The sequence below is a fragment of the Vidua chalybeata genome, chromosome 4, assembly GCF_026979565.1.
Source record: "Vidua chalybeata isolate OUT-0048 chromosome 4, bVidCha1 merged haplotype, whole genome shotgun sequence".
In the NCBI taxonomy this organism is placed as follows: Eukaryota; Metazoa; Chordata; class Aves; order Passeriformes; family Viduidae; genus Vidua; species Vidua chalybeata.
The window spans coordinates 26201046-26215977 of record NC_071533.1 but is presented as its reverse complement, the minus strand read 5'-3'; the positions used below and the strand labels follow the sequence as shown (position 1 = coordinate 26215977).

The 14932-nt window shown below is 36.5% G+C and overlaps 1 protein-coding gene across 1 annotated transcript in view; it reads left to right on the top strand.

Moving 5' to 3' along the window:
• Nucleotides 1–14932, top strand: part of COL25A1 (collagen type XXV alpha 1 chain) — a 294445-nt gene that overhangs the window by 95388 nt on the left and 184125 nt on the right. The window lies entirely within an intron of this gene.

Sequence of the window (14932 nt, the reverse complement as noted above, 5' to 3'; positions counted from 1 at the left end):
GGTTTAATAAGGGAAGGAATGTTTTGACTGGACTATGCAGCAAGAGTGCTGAATTTTATGCTCTGTGTTACAAATCAGAAAATCTCTTTGGTCACACAAGCAGCAGGTTCCAATGCTGCAGAAGTCTTTAGTGGGGAAATGGTCAAGGCCTAGTGCTGTTGAGGTACCTTTTTGGACTTTTAAGTCCACACCTTAACTTAGCTGTGTGAAGTTCAATGGTACATTGAGGTGACCAGGAAACAGAGCACTTACGTGTGTGTCCTGGTGTTCCTTTTTCTGCACCACCTACCACCAGAAATACCATTTCTTACTATCTCTCTCAAACCCAGTTCAGCTGCTCAAGCTGTACAGTGTAAGTTAAACTAGGTTAGACTGAATTGTCCTCTATTACAGCCTTCCTCAAATGTTGTCTTCCATTTATGCCACAAAATAGTTGCACAGACAGCAGCACGAAGGCCAAAAAGAGACCTGTTCAGGGCAATCTATCCCATATTATTCACACAGTATGTGTGAGGGAATTATCTCCTTGGGGTTTTTTTTTAATAGATTTTGATTTTTTTTTCCCCGAAACCAGAGAGTTTAGCCAGAAATGGTTGAGCAATAGAAGAAGCTGTTTAAATAGTGAATATAATGGACATGGCAGTTGCAGGAGAGATTTAAGGGCTTACAGTTAAGTTAAAAATCACAAATGTACAGCGTTCTAAATTTTTATGTCTTTCAAAATAACACACTTTTTCTTTCCCCTGGGATCCATTGTGGCAATGTGATGTTCTGACCTCAGGGCCCTGATACCTCAAAAGGCAGTTTGATCTGTGTGCTATTAGATCCTTCTCTTCATTATTCTCACATAATGAACTGTTGCAGGAAGTACTGGACTCTCTTTAGATCAAGCTGCTGATCTGAAAGGTGACGGGAAAATCTTCTATAAATCAGTAAAAGAAAAAAAATAAATACCTTCCTTTAAGCAAATAATTGTGCTGGCTTTTGTTTAAAGAGTATATGCATAGAGACAAAAATATTTTAAAATACATTTTTTCAGTATCTAGCAGTTATTTTACCATAAGTATATAAAAACTGCAGAGATATCTCAACTCTAGCTTTTTTTAGTACTTACATATCTTCTTAAAAACCATATATATGACGGACTTTCATAACAATACAATACCTTGTTACCTAAGAAAATGCCCTTTTTTTTTTTTGATTGTTTCAGATAGTTTTTAAATAGTCCATGATAAGAGCATCGCTCTTATACATTGCTGTTCATCTGTGTATCTGTACTTGGCCTTGCATGCACACATTTTAAATGAACTTCTGAAAAGTAAAACCAGTTTTCTTTTTTTTTGGTCAGCGTTCTAATTCTTAGGACAGCATGTAGCGCAGTTCACACATGGTCTTGTTTTTGAAGCTGTAAATCTCTCTGGAGTGATCTGGTCTCTGTGGCTTTCACCGGCTGAATGGAACCTTGTTTCTTTTGAGCGCTCTTTTGTGTTGGTTTTATCATTATGTGCCTCTTACTTGTTACAGGCTTCTAGAGCACAAAAGATGAATTTTGTCTGTGGGACTGTTCCATATGTCAGAAATCATTGATGAGAAATCTTTAAAGTTTGGAAAAGCGTGCATGTATTTTAAGGGAAGCAAAATGAAGGAAATGGTTAAAAGGAAACCTGAGGCAGAGCAAGTACATGGAGAACTCTCTGTGTATTTAAGGGCAACTGTTGGGTCGGGCCATGGTATGCATCACTGCTGCCTCTTGACAGGTTCACTGTGGAGAGACACAAATTAAATTCTTTCAGTTGCAGTTTTGAAGCTAAAAGTGTTTGACTGGTTCAGCCCCTGAATGGTGTTTAAGGAATAAAGGGAAAAAGAGCAGGAAGTTCTAATTGGCAAATTACTTCTTGTTATTTAGTTTGGCTTCCAAATTGGAAATTACGATAATGAGGAGCTCTGTGGGCCTTGCCCTTGAAGAGGACCAGGCAGCTTTTTGTTCAATTCCCATTTAATGTGAAGATATTCAAGGAACATATTGTAGCATTTAAGCCATCACTTTCTATTAAACAAATATTCCAAAGTAATGATTTTTAAATCCCTCTCTGTGGATGGCTTTTGTGATTTCAAGATGTCTAAGTGAAATGTAGATTGCAAACAAGAGCTAAAAGGATTTTCTTGTTATGTAGTATTTAGCAAAGTGACTTTCCATATATTTCTCAAGATGTAATAAAGAATACAGTTTTGTATGCAATGACAGCAGGACTTCACATGAACATTAATCACAGTCACTTGAATATATTAATTGTATATGTAACTTTCCATAATTCCAATATTTGTTTTGTTTATAATTTCTTAACAACAAGTGGTATAGTTGACTGAAGTCAAGGTCATTGGGAAGGATCTGATCCTGGAAATACATACGTTAAATTGCCATTAATATATGAATTTTACCTTGCAGATCAAGATTTGAAACTTGAACTGTTTGGTGTTACATATATCCATTAACACAAGGAAAAAAAGCCTGAAAATAACAAAAAAGGAGATGTGAAAACTTAGTTCTCAGAGAGAATAAAGTGAGAGTTCTTTTTTTTTTTTTTTTAAACATGCTACTAGTAATATGTTTGTAGCTATTTCTCTGTTTGAGGAACAGTAAAAATTCAGTTTATGGGTCCACAGACACTGATCTGGGATTGTATTCCATGACATGCTTTCATTCTTCCTCTTTGGTACTTTATTAGTGCAAATGACTTGTTTCATTTTTTATCTTTGCAATCTTGTCTACTTTTTGTTCTGTAGACCAGGCTGCATACCTGCTTGGTAAAAATCTCAAGATTTGTACCTCCTGGGCAAGGAAATACTGTAGACAAATCCATTACCAAGTTCTTTTCAAAATCCAAAGGAAGAATGTATTTAGTGATGATGCTTTTAATGGACCACTAAATAACCTTATGCTATCAAGAACCATTTCACACATGCACATATTTTCTTGCTTATTGTTCTGTAATTGACCCTCTTGTTAAGTTGCAAACTCAGAATAAACAATCCTAACTAGCTGACTTTTCACTTTTCAATGTTCACGTTAATTAAAATGGTTAAGTAGAATACTGGGAGTTAATTTGTTCAGCATGTTTCCTTCTGAATTGGTTCCTTTCAACCCCAAATTTAGCCTAAAGCAAGTGCACTTACTGCCATTTTTTAAAACCTCTTAAAACAGAGGCATGGGATAGGAACACAATTCCTGAACTCCAGCAACGATGCTGGATGCAGTTCTCAGACTGTCTATTATTGTTCTGGTCTGAGTATATGACCAGTGGATGATTCATAGCCTTACCCTCCTGTCCAGCACAGAGAGCTGTTTGAGAGCAAACCCACAGGCAATTTACTCCATGGTTTTTCTCTGGTTTAAGCTGCTTCAGGAACAAGAAAACTAATTCATTTAAAAAAAAAGTTTGTTGTGTATCCTGTTTAGTTACACTTCTGTGTTAATTCATGTGAGCATACAGCTGTGGATCAATGTATATACAAGTTCATACGTACATTCAGGTATGTGTACACTAATCAAGGAAACAACAGCAACTTATAGCAGTAAATTATTTAATTTTCTGCTATTGTGGACAAAAGTATTATTTGGAATTAGCCCTTTAAAAAAATATGGTATTTAATATCCCCCTTAAAAAATATGGTAATTAATATCAAAGTTTCATAGTCAGGCCATGAAGAGGCTTTTAGATAACCTATGCTGACCTCTTCCTGTATATCACAGGTAGTACCAGAGACCATAATGAAAATATTTAATTCTTCTGGAAACTGCATGCCGTAAGCAGTGCAGTAAGCAAGAACAACAAATGCATTGGTAAACATCTGAGCTTTCTGTATTGTTCAGGTTGAATAGAATATATCCCAGTGGCCCAAGGAAAGTCTCTATTCTGTTCTGGAGGAAAGAATAAGGAAATCAACCAAAGGCCTTGCTCATCTCAAACAGGGGGAGTCTTTCCATATTGGAATGGTCTGATATGAATGTGTGAGCTGGTCACACATCAGTCAGGTATCTCAAAGGCAGATTCCTGCTGCAATTTTTGAACAGTGGGGCACTTCATCTTCTGTCTGCTTTGAACCTGTGGCTAGTCTCTGATGGCCCTTGGGAAGGCCTGCCCAAGTAGAGGAAACTGACCCTGCCAATATCTGGCTGAAGCCCTGGAGCATGAGATTTGGCCACACTGAATGTCGCAGTGTTACAAGCATGTGGAGGTCAAACCAGCCCGTTTTATTCTCCCCTTTTGGCACTTGCTAGATGGAGATAGGCAGGGAATGTCATAGATCATGAAGTATCAAAGCTAAAAGGACAGCAGCATCCCTGCAGCAGGGCCCCTCACAAATAGGCCATTGTTTGGGTTTGGTATTTTTTTTTCTCCCAGGAAGTAGAGGATAAAAATGTCTTAGATACTATAGTCTTTCTTAGAAGATTCCTTTTAGGGTCTTACAAAGTTTAAGATACATGCAGATAAAAGTAGGGATGAGTTTACGTAGATCTTGTTTTAACATACATAAGATACTTGAGAGACATTGTGTGGGGAGCTGCCCATTTAGTTTATCTCGGCAATTCTCACTACCAAATCTTAGTACAGCCTTGGGTATGAGTATGTCCTTCTGTGGAGCACAACCATGATTAATTAATGACACTAAGGACAGAACATAAAAGTGCTGCTCAGTGTTTCCATCTCAGACATTACTGAGTCAACTTCCTGGTGATATGGTCTTTCTAAATATTGTGGTTTTTATTGATAACAATAGTTTAATTTTCAACAGAAAGCAGCCTAAAAATAACAGGGCTATGCATGTGTGGGTTTGAGTGGGTTTCTAAGCATAATGGGTTTAGACATCTTGGATGGTGTTCGAAACACCATACAATCAATAAACATATTGAAATATCTTTCTATGCTCTCAGATATCCTTGTGACTTTTGCTAAACGAAGAAGATGGGGCTTATTAAAAAAAAAATTCTTGGCTTTTGAAGAAAATACATTATGTACTAGGTGTCTTTTTTTGTAGACATGAATGGAAGAACAAGGGCTAATGACAATATCAAAGAAAGCTAGAAGCATAAAAAAAAAAAGCTTAAATATTGGAGCTTAATGCTTTAAAGAGAAGTGGTGTCTCTCTGTTTCAATTGTCATCTTTTCATGACTGAATGCCTGGCAGGAAAATGTCTTAGAGTGACACATGGGGCCCAGTACAGAGGAAGTTCATGCCAGAGTTGTCCAAAGATGAGTAATACAAAATAACTCCCTAGCTTTAGCACTTTAGAAACACAGTATGCATAATTTTTTGTACTGTGCTGTTTTCCATTGTAACCCAAGACATGATTATAATATATCTTGACAGTATAATAGAAGCAATAGAAAATTGTTATTTTAATCCTCTGTTTAAGAGTCACTTGTTACATGTAACTTTGGTTCTTGGTTTCCCTTCAGAAGTAATGCATGAAGAAGGTAGAATAGTTCATGTTTCTACTGAAACAAAGCTGAAGCAGTTAGATAATTGTCACCCTGGTAGAAGATTTCATGTCTCTTTTGCATAATTCTGAGATCTGAATGCAAAATAGAGTAAGCAAATGATCAGCTGTCATTATTATGGTATCTTTGAGAGGCTAAAAAAAATACCCTCGATTCATTTATATATCTTCATCCTGTGACTGCTATAAATGAAGATAGTTAATTCTTCTGTCAGTAATCCTACTGCAACTCCAAAAGCAGAAGCACTGCAAACACTGTAAATGGAATTTCACAGGGACAGAGAGGCAACAGCACAATGTCCCACACAATAGGCCTCTTGGTGAACTGAAAGAGCTGTCACTTGTAATTTATTGAGTGAAGCACACAATAGTTTTGGAGCCAAGAGGATATTTTTTTAATATAGCTTTAATGATGCTGTATCATCCTTCATAAAACCTTACCATTCACAATGTGCCACATAAGCTTCTGGCACTGAAGGGAAGGTGAAGAGGAAAGGTAACACAATTTGTACCTCCTATACTGCATAGGGTATTTCTTGTATTACTTATTTTATTGTCGTTTTTCATTGTCTGTATTATTTTTTATTTGCTGTGTCACTGAGAGTAAATTCCCCTTTCCCTTTGTCATGCATCTTTATTGATCTTATATTTCTAGTAGTAACACATGAATATAGCCATAAATTATTGAAAAACAAGATTTTTAACAATGAAGTCGCTAAAAATGAGTCTGTCTACTTATATATTATAGGTATATATATATACTTATATATATACTTATCGTTATATATATATATATAAATTATATATATATATATACTTATATATACTTATAGTTCTTACACTCTGAATATATTTTTTAAATAAAAAAATATGCTAACCACATTCCAAAAAAGCAACACTCGGATTTTCTGCCTTAAGTCCTAAAAAGTTATGTGGCTTAGTCAGATAGCTTGGTAGATGAAAGAAAGAGAAAGGAGTATTGTCATCCAGGAAAATCTCAATGAATCACCTCCTCTCTTTGTGAGGACATATGTGGACATTATTATATATCTATGTAAAAGAGGAAGAGAAGAGCACAGAGAACTGCAAAAATTGTAAATCCCATTGGGAACAGGCTTATCCATATTTCCATATTTATTCATATTTCCTGGAGGCATGTGGCAACAAAAGACAGTCATGAAACTGAAGCAGATGCAGGAGCCAAGCACAAAACAAAGCCCAAACCCAACGTGGTATATACCTTGTGGGAGGGTTTATTTACAGGCACATTCCACCAAAAAATACATCACAGATCTAGAATGCCTCCATGTTATCACCACATGAATTTTCATCAGCTTCTGCTGGCCTTTATGTCACCAGCATTGCCCAGTTCCTCATGAACACCAAAATCCTCCTCCTCATTATAATTTTCTCATGAACCATAATTAGTTAAGGAGTAAATACTTATTAGTCAAGGAGTAAATAAGGGTAGTCCTTTGACTCTTCTCAGTTCTGAAGGTCCCAACTCAACCCTATTGTCCGTCTCTATAAACATAAAGACACAATATAATGTTATTTCTCCTGTGCTTGCCTGCTATTTTTTTTTTTATCTTCTTGCTCTTGAAGAGATGTACATTGTGTTATAGTTATTCCTTGGATTGAATTGTTGAAGAGCACAGCATTTATATTCCATCATTTTTTTATCTCTTAAGCCTGCTGTCTGACTCTTTTCCTCATTTTCAGGTTCAACAGACTTCTCAGGAAAACTCAGTTTTAACTTTTCAGTTGCAGTGTAATGCTCTGTTGAATTTTCATTGTTTGAAAATAAAAGTAAAGGAAATACTGACTGCCATACACAAATACAAAAATGATATTTTACCAAACATGATTAAGAATATTAGATCTATACATTAAATTATCATCATTTTTAAAGTATCCTTGATAATTACTATTAATAATAGCAGTAATAGTGTAATAAAAAACATGTATTCTAAGGACCCAAACAAGGCCATGCAGGATATCATGGTTAAGAACATGTCTCCTCAGCTGTTTTTTTCCATAGGAGTCAGACCAAAAGCAATTACATTGGCTTTTTTTTTTTTAAATGCATTATGCTATTTTTTGCATTCTGATATCCTCTTTGGCAGTTGTTCTGAGTAGGGATTGAGAGTTCAAAGGAAGACAGAGCTATTTTGTCAAAGCAGATCTTAGTGATGCAGAAGAATTTAAGAGTGAAATAGTTTTTCTTGCTGCTATGCTAATAAAGGTATACAAAGAAACTGTAGCGTGAAGCAGTCACACAGCTTTATGTTACCCTGTGATTATTGTGTTAAACTAATACTGCAAAGGGAAAGAAAAGGTGCCAGAACTGTTTAATCTTAGGGATCTTAACTGCTCACATTTTATATCTTGGTTAAATTGTTCTTCGGGCCAGAGTTTTATAGTGAGCAAACTTTGTAAACTTTGCAAAACTGTTTCAAGACTGCTGAGGCTTTGTGGGTGTGTGTATGTGTGCACATACAGACAGGTTTGCCTGTTTACATTTGTGTCAGTACTTCAAAGTGGAATTGATTTTAGGCAGAATATATTTGAGATAATTGAGTTGCCCTTTTTTTTCTGACATCTCCTTACTGGTCTGTAATTGCCCAATACTTTTCAGTTTGCAGCCTGAAGTGAAAATGTTGCTATAATGTGAAGGCTGTGTAAGTCCTCAGGTGGTAAGGACAGTTCTTCTGATAACAGGCCATATAATTTCATCTGGTAAATATATATTTAGACAATGCCTGATGGTTAAGTGCACCAGTGTACAAAAAAAAAAAAAAAAAAAAAGTCTTACCTATAATGGTTAATTCATCTCACTTAAACATTTATTCTTTCACCTTTTCCTCAGCTCTTGGTTCTAGCCGTGCATTTCTCTGTTGGAGTAAATGGCTGTCTAATCTGAGGAGTCTGTTCATGTGTAGCTACTTATAAACCATAATCAGGTCACATCTTAACCTTCTCTTTGATAAAATAAATAGATTAAGTGATTAAGCTTTTCATTCTGAGGCACATTTCCAAGCCTTGACTAATACTATTTAGCTGTTCTCTGAACTGTTTCCAAATAGTCAGATTCACATTATAAAACTGATACTAGTACTAACCTCTTAATTTCAGTAAGAATCTAACTAATATTGTGTGCAGTACAAGCATTGCCTCAGTGTATGTGTAAGCTAGAATGGCTTCAGTTGCAGCATCTGCAGATGCTCCTCTTGTTTGGGTTATTAACCACAGTCACAGCAGTCTCTTGCAATTCATATCTCTCTCTGATATGTCCCTGCCATAACTCTGCCCCTTGTGCTTTGCCCATGAAGATGTGACTTTGCATTTGGCAGTGGTCCAGATTTTTCTCATAAACATAAAGACACAATATAATGTTATTTCTCCTGTGCTTGCCTGCTATTTTTTTTACAGAATGTGTCTGTATACAGTAGTTGATTCAATCCATTTTCTCTGGGAGGTAAAACCATGCCATAACAGTGGAGGCACTCTAGTTGCTGGGTAGTATTAGCAAATTGATTCCATTAACTCTGAAGTGCTGGAAGTCCTGTGTGTGGTCTAAGCAAGTAGGGTCCAAGAGAAGCCCTTTTAATTATCAGGTTTGGGAGATAGCTGAAGCCATTTTTATATTTAAAGCAAACTGAAATACAAGACTAGTCTCCACAATGCAAAGTTCTCATCCTTAACTTAAATGATTTTGTAGTTTGCTAAACAGCAATTCTGCCTGAAGTTCAGCAACAGCAGAGGAAGTTTGCAGATGTCTGAATATTCAGAAGCTGAAGTGACATGATTCATTGACCTCATTCTGCTCCCAGTGAGTTGTGCTCAGCTTTAGAGAAGCTCATTGTGGTCAATGGCAAAGGCAGTTCATCAGGCTCACATGGAGCACCCACACATGATGATTTACCCTGCTGAGGAGCACATATTGAATCTTACACCCTCAGTGGATTCACTTCGAGCCAGCTCTTGTGTCTCTGCCATGCACATTAGACCCTTAGGCTCTTTTGAAGATCCAACCTGTGCTGTAATTGGAGAATAAGAAGTTTCTCCTGATACCTATGCAATGTCAAGTCCTTCAAACCTATTTTAAAATGTTCAGTGATCATTAAAATAGTCTTTTTGAATACTTAATCTTGATGCAGGGTGGGCAAATAGGCATCTATACGTATGTTCACATGCAAATATTTCCATGCATAAATACACAGGTGCATTCAGTGCAAGTTCTGCAAAAGCAACTGCTTTTATAGCCAGGTGTGTACCAGGCTTCACTGATCCATCATAATGCCAGTGAGTTCCATGGACAGCCTTTTGTGGGGCTGTTGTTGTCATAGCACTGTGATTATGCTGTATTTGATATTCTTGGTGTGGGCAGAGGTGACAATGACTTTGAAGTAAACACTTAACAGTGTTTAGTCAGCTGTGTATTAAATATTATGTATCATCATACCTTATTGTTTGGAGATTTACATTCTTGCTGGTACTAACATGCAGTGGCTTGGCTTTAAATGAAGATACAAGTAAACAAAGCATGTTTTGTACCAAAGTATCAAAGACCAGATTGTGAATGAGAATATTTGTTTAATTTTAATTTGTTGGAGTAGGAGAAAGTTTAACAATTACAGTAGACTAGCATTAACAATTAATAGACTAATAGACTAGTTTAACAATTATAGTAGACTAGGTAACAAGTTGTGAAGTTGTTGGTATAAATTGTAGAAATTGGTGAAACTGGGATGGAACTAAATTTATTGATTTGTTCAAATTTAACTATCTTGCAGAATTGAGGTATGGGACTTTCTCTCCTTGTTTACAGGGTTAAAACCAGAGCCAGCAGAGTTCCTCATCATCCTAATTGAAGGATTTGTTTGTGTTACAGTGGAATTCCTCTAGTTTTTCCTCAATTAGAATGAAGGATAAATTTTCAGTTACATAGTAGCGGGGAAATTTGAATACAGGTAGAATGATCTACGCATCATCTCAATTTGGATGGAAGACATGATATTTTTTTTAAATTACTAGTGAGTGTACTTAATCTCCTGTGTGAAAGACTGATTTTCTGAACTATAATGTGGCTGTCTTTTCTAGTCTCTTACTGAAAACTTTAATCCACTCTCAGGGAATCTAGTGTGATGTAGCTAAGTGAAACATTGAAATTTTGAAGAAACAGAACTGTTTTCTGTGTTGATTAACTGAAAGCATAAAATTTTACTAATTTCTGCCAGTCAGCCCTGGAGCCAGGCTGTGGCTTCCCTTGTGGCTTTTGAAGGTGGACGATGGCTGCTTTTAGACCCAGATTTTGGACCAGACCAAACTGCATGTGGATAGAGAAGGGCCAGATGAATCTGAAAGTAACATTTTCTGCAGTGTTTTGAAAGATCATATGTTTTCTATGCATTTTTTTTAACCTGTAGTAATTTTGAGTTTAATTTTTCCAGACCAGTAAAAATTTGGTTTTAAAAATATGTATGTGTTGCCTCTGGAGGAGTTGATCTGTCTCTGCAAAAGAGATACACCCCCTTTATGATACTAGCTTCTATCATTTGAGGCTTGTGCCCTTGAAGTGATACTGGTGAGGGGAGAGCTGCTGGGGAGTTCACAAATACAAGTAGTGTCTGAAGCTGTAGGCTTGGCTTCATTTGTATTTCAGTTTGTTTTGGCTGATGAAGTGAGTCTCCTCAAGAAGGTTTAGCATCTTTCACTTCTGAGGTGTGCTGGCTTTTGGAGTAAAAGACTAAGATGGCCAAAGACTCTCTGTCCTCATCCCTCTCTCACAAAATTACATTGTATGTGAGTGAGAAAGGAAATACTACCCTTCAAACACAGCGAAATTGACAGAAGCAGAAAATAAAACCCCAAACTGTTTCTGCTTGGGAAACTAAGCTAATTATAATGCAAGTGTATATAGTCAAGGATAAGCTTCTGAATAATATGTCTAAGACAGACTGCTTTCAAAATTATTGTGCAGTCCTGCAAACCCCCTTTTCCATGGCAGCATGTCCAGAAAAACATGTACCAGGTGTTAACACTTTGTTCTGATCCTCAGCTATGTACCACACTTCTTCTGACAAAGGTTTCTATTACAGTATTGCATCCTGAAGGAATGTGCTCTCTTCCACTGAGGATAAGGTCCGTGTTAAATAGATGATAACGTTTACAGGAATAGATTTTTATCGCTGTGTTCATTAGTCATGCAGACGTATCGAAGTCTTTCCCCAATGGACAGTGGTGTGGTTTCTCTTCCTTCTCACCACCTAGGAATCAGCAAGGAAAACTTAGCTTTACAAACTCCTTGGATATACATTATGGAAAAAAAAAAAAAACCCAACTATTTCCATCAACTGTACTTAAACTCTTCTCAGAAAGTATGATCAGGTTTTTTTCCCATACTTTCTTGTTCTTAACATGACACCTTTTGCTTACTTTATCCTAAATATAGACTGAACTGTCATCATTGAACTATTTGTTCTGAGTAGCAGTACTGGAGAGAATGATAAGGCTGATTTGCATACAGATTTCTTGCTCTTTTTCTATAGTTCTGACAATTTACTTTGTGGACTGCATTTGAAATGTAAGCTTTCATAGGGTCCTTTATGAACCACCTGAACCTCTGGATTTGGTAAAGAAAAAAAATTCCACTCTTCCACAGCAAATTCTCTTCCTATGCTTAGTGGTAAAAAAGTATCTATGAAATACTTGAATAATACCCTGTTATGCAAATTATAAACACCAATCTCTTATGTAAATATCTTTTCTAGAAGAAAAAGGGCATTTTGAAATTAAAAAATGTGTGAAATAAAAGAATAATCCACTAAGTCTACTAGCTTTTATTTAAGCGTTGCTTGATTTATATAGGTTCTCTGTTAAGAACCTTTCCCTTTTGGTAATCGTGCTCACAATAGTGAGATTTTCTAACTTTACTGATAAAAGGGATAGAGCTTTTTTTTTTTTTTTTTTTTTTTTTTTTTTTTTTTTTTTTTTTTATGTGCAACCTAAGGCTAGTGTTCTTCGACTACTACATGCCAATGATAGTAGCAGTAGTACTTTAAGTGATGATGGCAGCTCTGAAGGTTATCAGGTGCTTCAGTAACATAGAGAAGAAATAGTGAACCATCTCTTTTCCTTTATGCTTTGATATATTGCTGCCAAGTTTTAACACAGTGTCCCTGAATACTGTTTTCATTCTTATTTTGAAACATTAAGATCTGTAGAACCAAGTAAGTGTAGTAACAGTAAGAATATTTGGAAAATTTTATTCAGATTTTATTTGGCTTTTGGCACAAGGCAAAGTCTATATGCTTTGGTATGAAAGGTGTTCTTACGTACTCTTAATTATTATAATTTTTTTTTGCATCATTCAAGGGGATTCATAGTGCATGATGTTTAACCATAGAGGTCTTACTCTAGAACTTTATTCTCTGTAGAATTACTTAGGCCTTTTCCACATGTTCTCTTCTAGAAATCAGGGAGCTAAGTAGTGCACTGCCCTGAGATTAATCCCTTATCCAAACCACAAATGCTGTTCTGCTTCTCTCACTAAATGGAGAGAAGGCACGGGACATGTTGTAGAGATCTGCAGGTGAGACTTCCTTGCTGTGTTTGCTTGTTGCTGTTGGTTGTTCATGCAGAGAAGTGGAGCCATGGTGGTACCATGGTTTGCCTGACCATACCAACTGGCACACAGGGCAAGTAGGACCATGTCAGGCTCACCTGCTTCTGCACATGCTGCAGAGAGCCAAGGCAGAACCATTACATGGCACCTTTAGTTACAGCTATGGCTCTGCCTCATCCTTTCCCCCTTCTCTTTTCCCCTGTCTTTTCTTATGGAGCAATTTTGATTATTCTTAAGTAAGTCTAACACTAAAGCTGAAGAGTTAAATAACACCAGTTTTATTTGCTATTATCCCAGCATATCTTTATTGGAATTGAGAGTTATGTTTTCATAGTCTCTGCTGTCTGTAGTTGTATGGTGGCAAGGATCAAGGATGATAATCACCATTTCCCCGGGTACACAGTAGGGTTTGTTAGAGAGAGGTGCTGTTATGGTGTGGTGAAAGTTGAGAAATGCTGGGAAATCATTGTGTTCTGAAGGATAAAGTATCACTTCATAAGTTGACAGCAGTTCATTGATAATCATCTATTTATTTATTAATCAGAAGATGAGCAGTTACATGATCGATCTAAGAGCAGGCATAGAAGAGGGGAAGTTTGAATTTGTCAATATCCAGGACTCCAGGGTGTGGCTTAATATGAATTATGTTCTCATTGTGATGTGCTAGAGGCAAATACTGCAGAAGTACAAAAGTCGTTATCAGAATCTGTTTTACTGTAATGCTTCAATAAAATGTGGCAATCCATGCAACCTGTGATATCCTTCTGAAGACAGAATATGGTCCTAAGACTATGTATGCATCTTGGGTTTAGATGTCACAAACTATTTGAGCTTCTGATTACACTGGGTGTAATCATATCCTTTTTGATGTGTGTGCATGTGGACATACAGTTTACATTTACTGGGGAACAGAGTATGCTCTCCTTGCTGCACACATTTGGTTGTTGGTATGTTAATGGAAGCCTTTGTAGAAATCGAGTGGAAATTATGAGTCAGCTTCCTTTCTTTCCCTCTATATACCTTGTACAATTGTAAGGAAGGTATGTTACTGTTTAGTAGAGTGCTCTTCAGAATCGACATTCCCTAGCATATAGCTTCTTCCTGTCCTTGCTGCAGTGTAAATTACTTTATCAGATTATCAGAAGGAGGATGGAGGAAATAAATTAGTAATGAAACAGTTAAGCAATGACTTCTGAAGTGTTATTCTCTTACTTGTGTCTGTAAAATGTAGAAGTTGTAGTCCCCATTCTGTAACACCATATGCAATGACACTTACTGGACCTCTAATTTAGCCTACAAAAGGGAGAAGAAAGCTTTCTGCCCTTGTAAAATGCTTTATTATTTAGTCACAGCTGACTTCTATACCTCAGGTGATGATCTTGTAGGTGTCAAGGTGTATTTCTGACATGTATAGATATTAAGATTTGTACTTGTGACCTAAGGACTCTTCTTTCTTTATCAGCTGAGAGGTGTTAATACACCACATACGAATCACCTTAATTAAAATATGGTGCCCAATTAGTATTTAAAGAAGCAAAGAACAAAAAATATCCTTGTAAAAAACATTATTCAAATTGCTCCTTTTATGACTAAACCAAATCCTTCTTCCAGCTCTGTGCATCAGGATTAATTGTAATCTGTGTGGAAAACCACTGCAGGAGTTGAGCAGAGCCTGAAGCACCTGAAGCACCTCAGATTCATTGTCTTTGATGCTCAACTTCTGACAGAACAAGTCGGTCAAAAATACTGCTTTCTGTGCTAATGAAAAATATTTTACAATGCATCTGGAGATAGATTCACTAGAG